The sequence below is a fragment of the Arctopsyche grandis genome, chromosome 6 (genome assembly GCF_051622035.1).
Source record: "Arctopsyche grandis isolate Sample6627 chromosome 6, ASM5162203v2, whole genome shotgun sequence".
NCBI classification, from domain to species: Eukaryota; Metazoa; Arthropoda; class Insecta; order Trichoptera; family Hydropsychidae; genus Arctopsyche; species Arctopsyche grandis.
Genome location: NC_135360.1, coordinates 17,738,785 through 17,752,908, shown reverse-complemented (window position 1 = coordinate 17,752,908; position 14,124 = coordinate 17,738,785). Strand labels below are relative to the sequence as shown.

The 14,124-nt window shown below is 33.3% G+C and overlaps 1 protein-coding gene across 2 annotated transcripts in view; it reads right to left on the bottom strand.

Moving 5' to 3' along the window:
- The window catches only part of ATP8A (ATPase phospholipid transporting 8A1), a 71,957-nt gene that overhangs the window by 22,583 nt on the left and 35,250 nt on the right, over nucleotides 1-14,124 (bottom strand). The window lies entirely within an intron of this gene.

Genomic DNA, 14,124 nt, shown 5'->3' with positions numbered 1-14,124 from the left:
TATCATTTTAATAATTTGTATTTTATTGAAAATTATACACACTGAAAAAAACATTCAATTGACTTAAGGTCACTTTTGAATAAATTTAAAATTGCACATCGTACCCATCAATCAAAAGTGCAAAGTCTTACATTTAAAAGTTGCACCATCTTAAAAAAAAAAAAGAAATCCTTCATAGAGCATATCGAAATCAAACAGCGTGCACATAAGCACGGAAAATGCGACTTTTCTCCGAGCAGATGTCGAAGATTCACAGCATCCGAACGCGAAAAACAACCATTACTCTGACCTTAGGGACAAACTTCGTTACTTACGCCTCGAGACCCTGACCCTGAGGGCCCTGTACAGCGACCGTATGGACATGTTAAGGTCTGTCTACGCCGATTTTCCCTCGTGTGACAGCTCGACGCCAATTTTCCGACGATCGATGCACGTGACGTGACGCGCCCGGAAAACTTGTGACATCTTAAGAGAGACGGAAGAAGGGGGGAAAGCGGGAGGAGGCTGCGGGGTTCAGATTTCCCGGTTGGTGTTTGGAACCGTTTTCCCGTCAGTGGTTACGACGTCGACGTCCGTCACTGACACCGACGCGACGACAACGGTCCGTCCGCGCATGCTCAGTGCTCTCAGCCCTCACTGTGGTCGATGCTTACAATGTACATATGTACGTATGTACACTAACACGACCGAAACGATCACATCTCACTTATAGCTAAATTTAATCGTCTTAATCGTTCAGCGCAATTGCCCGAAATTGCTCTGAAGAATTCCATTAAGGTCTGAAGAAAAATGTGTTTCCGTCACTTTTCCGACTATATGTACATATGTATGTATGTGCGGATTGAAATTCGAAGGAGTCGCACAAACTTTATCGACTTATTGATATTGAAGTGAAAATCGAAACGTTTCTAATAATTTTCCATATATGTATTGTTATGTACCCCGCTTATCACTCTAGTTCCCACAATATCAAATGTACTTTTCACACGCTCATATACGTGAATAACAAAACTATAAAAATTCCTGTAATAGGATATTCAGATAACACAGGAATGTGCCCAGCCCATAAGATAACAAATCATTTATATAGATCGCCATTCGATCGCATTAGTCAGTCATCACCATCGACTCTGAAAGTGACAGTCATCACCATCGACTCCGAGAGAGACAGTCATCATCATCGACTCCGAGAGTGACAGTCATCATCATCGACTCTGAGAGTGACAGTCGTCATCATAAAGACTCCGAGAACGCGTCCGCAAATAACGGTCAGCACAACAGCAGAATAAAGTGAACGAAAGTTAAAGTTATAGTGAAATAGTTCTACGTGTCTCCTATTATAAAAGTCATCGTTCCATAATCTATCGTTTTTCGAATATATCTATAATATAAGATAAATGTAACATTTTAATAATAATAAAGAAACTTGGTTGGTTAACCAAGTAGTAAATAAAAATTAAATAAATATTTTCCTGGAACGTGACAGTATGTATATTATATCAGAAATTTACTTGAATTCCGTTCAATTACTTTTCCGGTGTACAAACATATGGCTCCATAACTTTAGGGGTTTGAATGCATGTATGTATGTATGTATGTATGGCATCATTCTGTATATAGGTTTTTGAGCTCTTTTTCCTATTATGCTGTACATTAAGAGGGCTGTACACCCGAAACCTTAATTTTGTTACCGTTCCTTTCTTCGATATATATATTGAGTGTATGTATATATTGAGTGAATGCGACAATATATATCAATATATATATATATATATATATATATATATATATATATATATATTGAGTGAATGCGACCAGATAAAACGTATTTTAAATTGACAAAATGGAGGTTTCGTATTCTCCTATTTTCTCCTCCAAAACTGGACCAATTTTTAAAAAAATTTCATCATCGGTATGAGAAAGATACTTTCTGTGCATCTATCGGCGTATTTTTTTTTAAATCGACCGTTAAATAAGCACGTGGGTGTAAAAAAGAGGCGATTTTATTGATGTTTGGCGGCTCCTAGCTCCTATAAAAAATAATTAATCGAAAAAATAAAAAGATAGATGCATCCCAATGGTGGATATCCATAGCATATTAAAAAATAATTTCTCTAGTGCCATACTTGAGGAAGGGAGAAGTATAGTACGTTTGTATGGACAAGGCGCTGCTGTCCAGCCCTCTTAACATTAGAATAATATAATACTATGATTACTAAACAAATTAAATTAAATTGTCAGTAGATCAGTAGCTATTAAAATGGATATAAGATGTATTGTGAGCATAATTTCGTAATAATAAAAAGCATTTAAAAATCAAAATCAAAATCATTCTGTACATTGAATTGCTTTAATTTTTTTTCCATTTACTCGTAAACTTGTTATTTATTGCATGTTTTATTTGTTTTATTTTACACTAGCTGAACCCGGCATGCATTGCAATGCGAGAATAAGGCATGCAATTCCCGTTTCAAGTGATGGTTGGAGCTCTACTAACGTCACTTCAACGCCGTGTCGTCATAAACCAACTGGTAACGTGGTTACCAACGAACACATTTCCTTGACTACACATTGGCGCTTCAAACTATCGCGTTGGTAAAATCGTAATTACGAATATTATTAACAAGAGGTTTTTTCCCGTTTTTTTTTCATAGTAAGCTTAACGGGCATGCATACAACAAATCCTGAAAGTTCCATCGTAATCGGTTGAGTGGTTTAGGAGCCTATACGAGACAGCAGACATATGGATATATAGATATACATATATGTACATATGTACATATATAGCAGGAAGGCGAGTGTGAAGATTCGATAAAAAATTCGAATAATTTGGTAATTATAGTCGATCCGATGTAGCGTGAGACTTACGAGAACCGATAGCGAAACTCGTAATAATTTTAATGAAAAAATAAACGAAGCTATTAAAAGCGCAGCATTTATCAATATTTTATTTTATTTTGTTTTATTTTTATTTTTACATAGATATAATATATACCAGGAAGGCCTGACAGGTAGAGTCCAATGCGCCTTCCTAGACAATTAATTACAAACATTGCAGAATTTTTATTACATTAATCACTGTATTTCGAGAGGCTGAAGATCACCAAATTAACAATTAATTAATCCATTGAGACATCTATGGATTTGGACTTGTACATATTGTACATAAATCAAATTCAGATATTTGTGACAGTAGGTAGGATGTTTTTTGTCCATTTGAGGAACCGTTTCAACAATGAAAATCAGATAAATTGACAAGCTCTAAGAAACGATCGACTTGGAGTAACAAATATCCAAGTCTAAACAGCAGCAGCAAAGAACGGTGTCGAACCGAGTAATCTCTCGGTGTTTAACATAAACGCAACCATCGAGCCATACTGCTGGCTGTATTATTTTATATCAATTTTATTATCTTCTATCAATACCAGTTTAACGCATATAATTACATTTAAAGATGGTATAATGCACATAATAGTAATTATTGTGTACAAAACTAGCTTCAATGTTCAATCCTTCATAAAAGAGTACGAAATTAGATTAGCTATCAAGTGTATTTAGCCACAACGTAGTGCATTGGTAGAGCTATTGCATACCAGTAGATAGGTCATGGGTTCAAATTCCGGCCAAATACGCTGCTGGCGAGATCTTGTGGTTATTAAAAAGACAGATCGGCCGTCTCCCGCTATAACTATCCGATTTTTTTCTAGCTTAAATGTTGTGACTAGGGTTCCAAATTCGAATATTTGAATACTTGTTATACATACGAACTTATTTTTTTATTTTCAATCTACAGCACATTTAGTTCTATTTGATGTTCCAGATTATGATTATCTTAAAATTTTAATAATATTTTGACCTTCTTAAAACTACAAATAAATAATTTAAAGCTACTATTTGATATTCCAATATATTTGAATATCCGTAGTTGTGACGGATCCAATAAATCGGTATCCTCCACCTTATTTCCTCGCAAATTCAAGTTATTAGGAACTTGAGTTTGTTAAATGTTATAAAATGCTACCTACATATTGCATTTCTTAAAAATTTGCCGTGTATCAAAAATGTTGTTGATTGCCTATAGATGTTTGAAACAAAATGTCATGGCAAATAAGATATAATGTAATAAAATAATATATATGTATATGACATGGTCATGTATACCGTAAGAGTTAATTTTTGATTGGTGAAACGTATACATTTATTTGGAACGCTGATACTTTTTAGTGCAGAAATGCAGGCAAAAAAAGCGTCAAATGGCAGCATCAATATAAAAGAATTATTGTTACAAAGACTTCAGTTCAGACATTCACACGTTAAAAATAAAATAAAAATATATTATCCGATGCAAAAATAGAAATGTGCAAAGCACGCTAAATTTAAACGACGTTAATGCATTATTCAAATGAAACAACAATGAACCGTAGTTGGGACGGTGAATATTTCGAAACAATAACGAATAACTAAGAAGGAGAATTTTCACACTTTTCCCCGAATGCAAATGCTGAATATTTATAAACGATACATTCATCAATTGTTTTGTTTAATTTCAAATCACGTATGTAAAACCCGATCATTGAGATTCAACACTATTATGTATCTGCAAATACGCAAGTATTGTGAGAAAATGGTCCCAAGTCGATTTACGCATCCTCGCCGTATAGCACCAGAAGAAAATTCTATGACGCAATAGGCGAAAAGCTGCGTGGAAAATTGGCGTGAGAGTATCGACGGCGAGGGTGGTTAGTCGACATTGACTTTTAGCCCTTCGTTTTTGCCTACTTGTTGAGAAGGTTACGTACACTGTGACCTCCATTTACAAATATATACACACACATGACCTGACTGATGATGCGAAAAACACGCGACTTTTCAATTTTCACACATACATAATGTATCTTCCAGGTATATAACTGAATACCTTGTATCGTTATTGATAATTTCAAACATTTATTGTTGTAACGTATATATAGGTAGACATAATATGTACATACATAGCTTAAGAATCGATTAAATTCAAATGCTTGCTTTTAAATATCGTTACACTAACTTGTATCCAATTTTGGTCAAATATATTATTATTGTATTTATTACTTTATAACTATTCCAAAATCGAAAACTATTTCAAAATCACTTACAGTGATTATTATTCATAATTTAAACATTAAGGTTAAAAAAGTTAAAGAATAATTATGAAATTTTCATTCTCCCCTGAAAAAAAAATAGTTTTAGACTTACGAAGGCTAAGTTAGTGTACCGATATATTATTGGATCTACAATAATATATTGCGGTGTATTACAGTAAGATTGGTTCCCAACTAGGGATTCCAATACCAGTACTACCGATAGTACCAATACCGGTACTGTCAGTACTATCGGTAGTTCCGATATATAATAATGTAAAATTTTATGTTATAATAAAGTTTTGAATTTAGAAGGAAACGTTTTATTGGCTAGTTTGTATGGATTAGTCGAAGAATGAGTAAATATTCAACATCATTTTAGACCTGCTATACAAAGGAGCCGTTAAGTGCTAAGCCGAAAATTATAACTGACTGTTAACAATGAGAATCCTCATCGTTTTCCGATTTTTTTTTAAAGCTATTTTTGCCACTCAACAGCTATTTACATACATATGTGTGTGAATAATATTTAAAAGCTAAAGCATGCATTTTTTTTCAGTAATTCGCGATGTGTAGAACTCTACGCATTAGTATGTAATAAAAAATAATACATAATTAATGATAAACCGACAGTTAATTAAATATTATTTCATTGTTAATTAAGTAAATTGTACTGTATTCGCTTAGACAAATCAATACCCACAGATAGCGGTACTCTCGAGTCGAAAGTTTTTAGAATTTGATTTCAAAGCGGAAGCTTTTTGTTAGTCCCATATTCAATTCTAAAAAATGTTAACGGGTACACAAGCATAAGGTAGAAAATTAGGTTTTTTTTCATTGGTTCATTGGCCATGCTAGCAGAATTGCACGTCACTTGAATATCAATTAAAAAATAAATAGTGATATTACGAAGTAGCTTTAAGACTGGTGAGACGCTTTGGGGCAACCTATCAGGTCACACTGGTCATTTTATTGTTATTATTATTTTAAAATAATAAATAAAATAAAATAAATAATTAAATTAAATATATGTCTCGGATGATGCTTCTGTTCACTGCCAACTGATAGCATTATATTAATTTACCATCAATTGGAGTTATTTTAATCCAACGATTCCCTACATATTTATTTATTTGAATGCTTTTATCAAATATTATTTGGATTTTGCTTTTATCAAATATTATTTGGAACATCGGATTTTGAAATTAGACAGTCCATTAATTCTACCTCCCCAAAATAAATTCCACAATAGCCAGCGGAAAAAATACCGAAAAAAGAGCCTTCACAACATACTGCCCCAAATGACAAACACTAAAAACGTTTGTCATGATGAAACAGCAACCCTCAAAATGAAGTATGCACTACATACAACATACAAAACAAAGAAAATGTATAATATAATATAAATAATCAAACATAATGTGATTTTCACGATTGCAGATTACATAAGTTGCCCGTTTAATTCGCTGAATAATAAGTTAACGATAGGCAAACACGTCGATATGCACTATCGATCTATTGCATCGCCAATTATGCATATGCATTCGGTTCGGGCCCGATATTTGAAATTTTAAACGTATCGACAAGGTTATTTCGTCGTTCAATTATACACTGTTCTTGGTCGAGTGCATGTGATTATTTCGAACATTTCGTGCACACTTGTACATATTATACCAATATGTATGATGCTTTTAATCAATGACTGTATTCAAAGCGACACCTGAGTAGCTGTCGAAATGGATTCGTAATGGGACGTGCGTTTAGAGTCGAGTTAAAATGGTCGTGTAGCAATTGATGCAGTGATGACTGTAATTGAACGCTCGTTTTAATATAATTTCGTATGTAATAAATTTATGCTCTTAAATTTATGATTTGACAGTCATTGATGACGGTCACTAGAGATCGCATATGCTACTTGTACATACATAAGTGATTATATGTATATTATTTGTTGACACCATTTAAAAAAGAAAAAAGTAGTCTACGTGGCATTTAGAATATGTATATCTACAGAAAAGTTATCTTAATTGATAAATGAGAGTCAATTATGTTTGTAGTATTTTTTGAAAATAATTAAAAAGATTGTAAAGGTTCACAGTTAGGGTATCCAACACAGGCTAAGCCGAAACAGCCTAACCTAGGAAATCGTCCAAATACATATGTATTCGAGTTGGATTCTCAAAAAAAATTTCTCGCTTTTATCATAAATTATTTTTGTTCAAAATAAGAAAATTACAACACTAAGACCGAACAGTTTAATAGCAAATTAAGTAATAGCAATTTTTTTTACCAATTTCCACATATATTAATTTATGATTTCAATAAAGTATGCACATGACATTTGACTGCCTTTCAATTAAACTTGACATTAGAAGTTAAAATTAAGTCGTTTGTGAATGGCGACCTTTGTTAGGTGCCCTCCCTCAATTTGGTTTTTACACCCTAATTCTGATAATTGGCATCACAACTGCATGAGTTATATCTTTAAAAAAAGGGCCACAAGCAGGCATATTTTTAAAAAGGTTTTACCTTTTAAATAAAATTTATTATTTTTTAAATTTTACTGTGCCTCTAATATTTTTTTCTGGTGACACAGATGGTTGTATGTTTTTATTTGATTGAATCAATATTAGAAAAAAAAAATAATTGACTAACATAGTACTTTCAACTTGGGCGCAGTATTAGCAATTAACTCTTAGATTTTGGTGTTTTATTAAAAATTTTAAAAATGAAATAAAAAATATCATAAGACTTTGTACTGAGGTATGTGTGGCTCCAAAAAATATATATTATCCCTCCCCCCCCATTAAATTAATATTAGGCCCTCTCCTAAGTACTGTATCTTTAATATCATATTTTTGTTTAATATTTTACTTATTGGAAAAATAAACTACAGAGGGGAACAAATTTTTCCTTTTGTCTCTGTTTTGGCCCTGCTAAGTAACTACATATGGTCAATTACATTGTTATTATTAAAATTTAAAAAGGTTCTATTTTTAATTTTTTTCAATTTTAGTTAGTCAGCTTATAAGAAATTCACCGAAAAACCTGAGGGCAAAAGTAATAGAAGATGTATGCGATACAGTTGTGGTCGAGGTCGCTGTCGCCAAAGGTGGAACTACATACAATGTACATATACCCTCAGCCAATACTTCAGAAACGTACTTACAAAAGTCGTTACCTGGATTCGGCAGGGTAAATTAAACAAGCAGTTTATATAATGCGGTGTATTCGTATTATATTATTCATGAGGAGAGTGTACCGTGCAGACATGTATGTAAGTGGATTAGTGGGAAAAACTCGCCGTGCATACTCGAACGTATGGAAAATTTCGAAGGTCGCACAATAAAAGTGGATTTTCCGAACTAAGTCCGCGGGGAAATTAATGGCGCGGACAGCGAGCACGTTCGTCGCGGTTACAACGAGACGAGTCCGTACAACGAGCATCCGGTCCGGTCCACCGGATTAGCTACCGTTTTCATACCGAAACGACATAAATCACGAGAGCTGCCCCGTAAATTACAGTCGACATCGATTGAACGAGCTTTTTAACCCTTTGTACGCATACAGCCGAAAAAAAATTCAATTTCATTCACATTTATCAATCGCTGACCATCGTGTAATTTCAAGGGCGTCGAATGGAAAAAAATTAGACTAATGTTCCAGTGAATCAACAACGTAACGAGTTTAATGATTTTTAAAAATTCACAATGAAAACTTCACAACAAACTGTTGTACCCGTATTATAATTCATCGAATATGTACGTACATCGTTATATGAACGTGCACTTTTCGACTGTTTGGAGGCTAGGCAATAAATAACACACAACTAGGTTGGGGGGGGGGGGGTGTGGAGAGGGTGTGGAACCTGTGAAATAATAAAAACAACATCTACGATTTCTAGCTTACAAGGTTTCAAATCGTACAAATAGATCTACTAAATAAATTAACATATCTTTACCGATAAGTAATTCCCTTTTGAAACGAAAATGACCTCCAGTGGTTCTTGTCAGTAGCTCCATTGTGACAAAATCGATTCATAGCAATGATAATCAATCCTTTCATTAAATATAAATATGATTAGATATTGTCAACAAGCAATAAGATTAATATGTACGTCGGTAGGAATAATAAAATAAAAAGAAACATAGGAGAATCGGCCATTTTCGATCGAGAACGTTCAATTACTAATCTAATTAAGCTGTTACGTACCGTTATTACGATGGCGAATATTAATTGGGTTCAAATTATTTATGATTTTTAATAAATTGACGTAATTTTGTTGTAATTTAATGTACTGAATAAGGTAAGAAAATTTTGAAAAAAAAAAGATTCATATATCTACATAAAAACTAATAAATCAGTGAATATTATACATTGAGAAAAAAATCCGATGAAATTTAATTAAACTTGTTAAATAATATTTACGTTGAGGAATAAGAGAATATTTTTTACGAACGTTCATCTCGAATGAAGAATACAAGCGACTGAATTATCTCGAATTAAAACATCCAGTAATAGGTGAACTATGAAGTTTATCGACTTTGGAAGTCGTACAACTCAGTCGTAATATTGATAATATGAACAAAAAACAAAGTATCAAAGGTGACAAGACAGACTCCCTGGCTCATTTTTACGACAATCAACAGTCGCACGAAAAGTTGACGTATTAAATAAATCATGTCGACGTTTTATCACCATGGGGTTGAGATAATTTATTATTAAAAACGTACCAACTCTAAACTAGAAAGCTAAAAACTGGCCGGGCACATTATCTGATGTTTGCTTATACATAAATAAAAGTCGGCCAAAAACCACTAGACTGAAAAAAATTATAGGATAAATACAGAAGAACAAATTATATTATAAACTGTGTTTATCTTGTTTTAAAAGAAAAAATTGAGTTTTTTATTACATATAAAAAATGTTGCTACTTTATAATAAAAAATATAATGTTTTATATAAAATTTTCACCTTGAAAATACAAATTGAAAGAAAAAAAAACAATCTTAAAAAAAGGTCGGCTTGTCAAAAATCCTTTAAGTTAAATAAGGAACGAGAAAATTGTTTTCTTTCGACGGTATTCTATTAGTGTTTATTTTTTCTACGAATTTTACGAAGGAACTGAACAGACGTCAGCATGATGAAATTTAGAAAATTATAATCTTGTAAAAATTTTCAAATGAATAATTCACGATTTGTGATGAGTATACATTTAAAAAATTAAAATAATATAATATCTTACCACAAAAATAAAATAATACGATTGCAACCCCGGAAAAGCGACGCGCATTATAACGCCCCGGAAAGCGACAAGGTTTTCTTGAATTCCCTATACAAGAATATCCAATCGATGAACTTTATGAGGTAAAGCAGGAGGCAAGTCACACCGTACGTAAAGATCAGAATTTGAACTAACATTTTCAAAATAAAATAAAAAAATGTTTTATTCAAAGCACACAAGAAACAATATCCGTTGAAGCCGAAGAGTAGACTGACAGAAACCATACTCAAACGTTTACCTAATGCGGAAAACTTAATAAAACCTATCATACAAGCGGTGAGTGATTTTTCCACCTAATTATGCACGTTTAGTATTCAGACGGGCTAAATTCAATTGGAATTTTAAACCATGGGTAATTTCCAATTACAGATTCGTCGCTGTAATATCGCCAGCTCTGATATATGTACATCTTAAATATTGATTTTGTGCTAATAAATAATACGAATACATGTATGTATGTATATTCTAAGCTAAATTCCGGATATTTGGATACTAATATTGAAATATATCGTTTAATAAATGCATAGCTGTCGAACTGTTTATGGATATAAGAGTTTATGGATTTAATAAATGCATAGCTGTCGATATGGATATAAGAGTTTTAAATTTGTGACGAAACAGTCACATGTTTTCTCACCATGTAGTCATAATACAAAGTTATACATTTTGAGGTATCGTGCTTATCACTCAAGCAATTAAATTATCGAGATTTTATTGCTTGGGCAAACAGTAAGTTTCCCGGTGTGACATGCTCCATACAACTGCATGCTTGATCAGGTCGCGCAACTAAATCGCCGACCAAATTGCTCGCAAGTCACCCAGCTCTTATGAGAGTGTGGTAAATTAAACTTTACTATACTCTTTATTGTATATTATTTGTCGCATTAATGAGTTTGTTATAATTTGTAGTTGTTATGCACGCAAATAAAATAAATAACAAGATACAATAACACAATTCATGCACTTGGCACTAAAATAGCCGCCCACGTGAAAATTTCATCATGAATGTATATTTAAGTAAATGCATAATTTCTTAAACATGCATATTTAAATGTGGGTAAGTTGGCCAAATTTTTAAAATTACTATGACGTTTGTGAATTTAAATTATCTTTTCAGTTAAAAATCTCTGACTTTGTTGCCACAGAAGAAAGAGACGGCATAAAAAATAAAATACTAAGTGCCCGTATAGTGCAAGGTATATTGCCGCTCCGAGAAAGAGCACGGTATGTACCATTTGACAGTAAAACCCCGAATAACGAGGATATTTTCCGGATTATACGAGGCTCGAGTTTCACCTCAATTAATGTGAAATTTTGTCGTATTATATGAAGGTTGACTATAGCTGATGTAATGATGATGGAAACATGGTGGGTCGTTAAACAATTATTTTTGCTGAATTACGAACATATGAATGCATAGGTCAAAACAAACACTTCAATTACACACGATAAGACTTAATGGTTAGAACTGAATTTCCGTTCTAAACTATGCATGTATATTAATGTACGCTATAAAGTATACGTATGTTTGTAATTAATATTTATTAATTTAAACAAAATAAATAATAAATAATCAATTACATATGTACATATGTACATATATGTGAATTCAATAATAAAGCCTCGTGCGTAATAAACCATGATCTTCTTCAAGAACGATCTAAATCTGTACACTTCCAATTCAAAAGCATTAGTCTAATCCAATCACACAATTCAGTAACATACTTACATACATATTATATAATGCATTTTTTATCATAATCATTATCATTATTTACAACGATTCACCATCTACTGCTGGTTGGCCACAAACAGACAGTGGTCGTATAGTTTTTTTTTAAATACATCTTTTTTTTAAACAAAAATTTAATAGAGAACGTTGACGTCAAATACTTCCATGGCTTCCCGGGATACTTGACGACTGTATTTACAGTAATGAATTCCGATAAGATATCAGTGCAGGTGACACGACAACTCGTTCACAGATTTTCCGTAAACCGATGATGCCCTCCAGGCATTACGTATACTCACCCCGTTTGTTCACCACGATCTCGTTTACTCTGCCATTACGTATGCAGCCATCTCTTTCACAAACCATTTTTTTCACCGATAACAGACGGTCTGTGAAAGAGATGGCTGCATACGTAATGGCATAGTAAAAAAGATCATGGTGAACAGACGGGGTGAGAAAGAGATGGCCGTATACGTAATGCCTGGAGCGCATCATCGGTTTACGGAAAATCTGTGAACGAGTTGTCAGGTAACCATCAGTGCACTCTGATTGACTCGGCCAGGTCGACCACTATTGCGACAACGGAAATTCATCGATCTTAATTATTTTGTTCCGTAACACGCTACATTCGTCTCCGTTCCGAATAGCACCCATTCACAATTTCTCATATTCATCCACCCACCAAACCTCTGGCCTTCCTAGCACTCGCTTACACTCTCATGAGTATCATTCGAGCATTTTTTAAATAAATTCAATAGTTGTAAATAGTAGCGTATTCTCCTTGGTGCAAGGTGGTAAAAGCGCACCAAGGGCCCAAAGCCCTAGAGGGTCTTTTTAACACTTGCCGCACTGTGTGCAGGCATACATATACTAAATGCAGGGTCTTCATATTTTATTCTATTCCTCATCAAAACCTCTATAATTCGAATTATGTCATAAGGAAATAAAAACATTTATCAATATCAACATAAATAATTATTTTCGCGGAAAATCCCTTGTACACGTCTCACAGATCCGAGATAAATAGGGGGAATACCGCTCAACGGTCAGTGTGAGAATGATATCTGCCGTGGGGGTCTACTAGTCCGGTCAATTTAGACATTCAAGGATACTTAAATTCACAACAAGCTGAAAGTGAGTAAAATTGTTCAAAACATAATTATAAATGATATGTCAAAACTCCTCATCGTTCTGATACCTGGAAAAAAATTTACCTGAGGTCAAAGGTCAAAAATATGGGTTTTTCGCGATTTTCAGCAAAACGGTAAGTTTTATCATAAAATTACCTCAGACAAAAATTGTAGATCATAAAATTATCTGTAAAAAATGTAACAATACTTTTTTTTCTAAGAGCCACCGTTTCTACCGTATAACGATTCAAGAAGTGCGCGCGCACATTAATACGGGAAGAAAAGCCTGTTCCTCTTGTTCCTGTTGTATCCTGCTCGCGCAAATTAAGTGAGTATGTACCGTTTACCATGCACTCTTTTTTTTGATCTTTCGACTTAAGATCTTTCGATTTTCGATCTTTGCCTTCCGATATTTGCGTTTTCGGTAATTTAACATTCCGGCTCGTCACGTAGACCCACATTAAAGATATTATTAAATTAAATAAGCACTTATTTTCAATACTAGACTTTTCATTTTTTTTAAGCCGATTTCGAGTCACGAATTATAAATGTTCCTTTTGATATTGTTTTTTTTAAATAATATTATATTTTATAAAAAAAAAACCACGACCACCTTGAATAAGATAACTTACATCACTTTTTGATGATCGCACTATCATTATTCTTACGATTTTTTTCGATGACGGAATATGTAAATGTCTCATTATTATTATAATAAAAACGTTTGGCAAAAATGAAAAGTGCACAATAAACGCTTCAGTATTCAATTAATTCTGAATAGAATTAGATCACTCAACTCAACTTCTCAACATCGGAGAGTTACACGTTAGGCAACATTTATATATTTCACCTACTGTT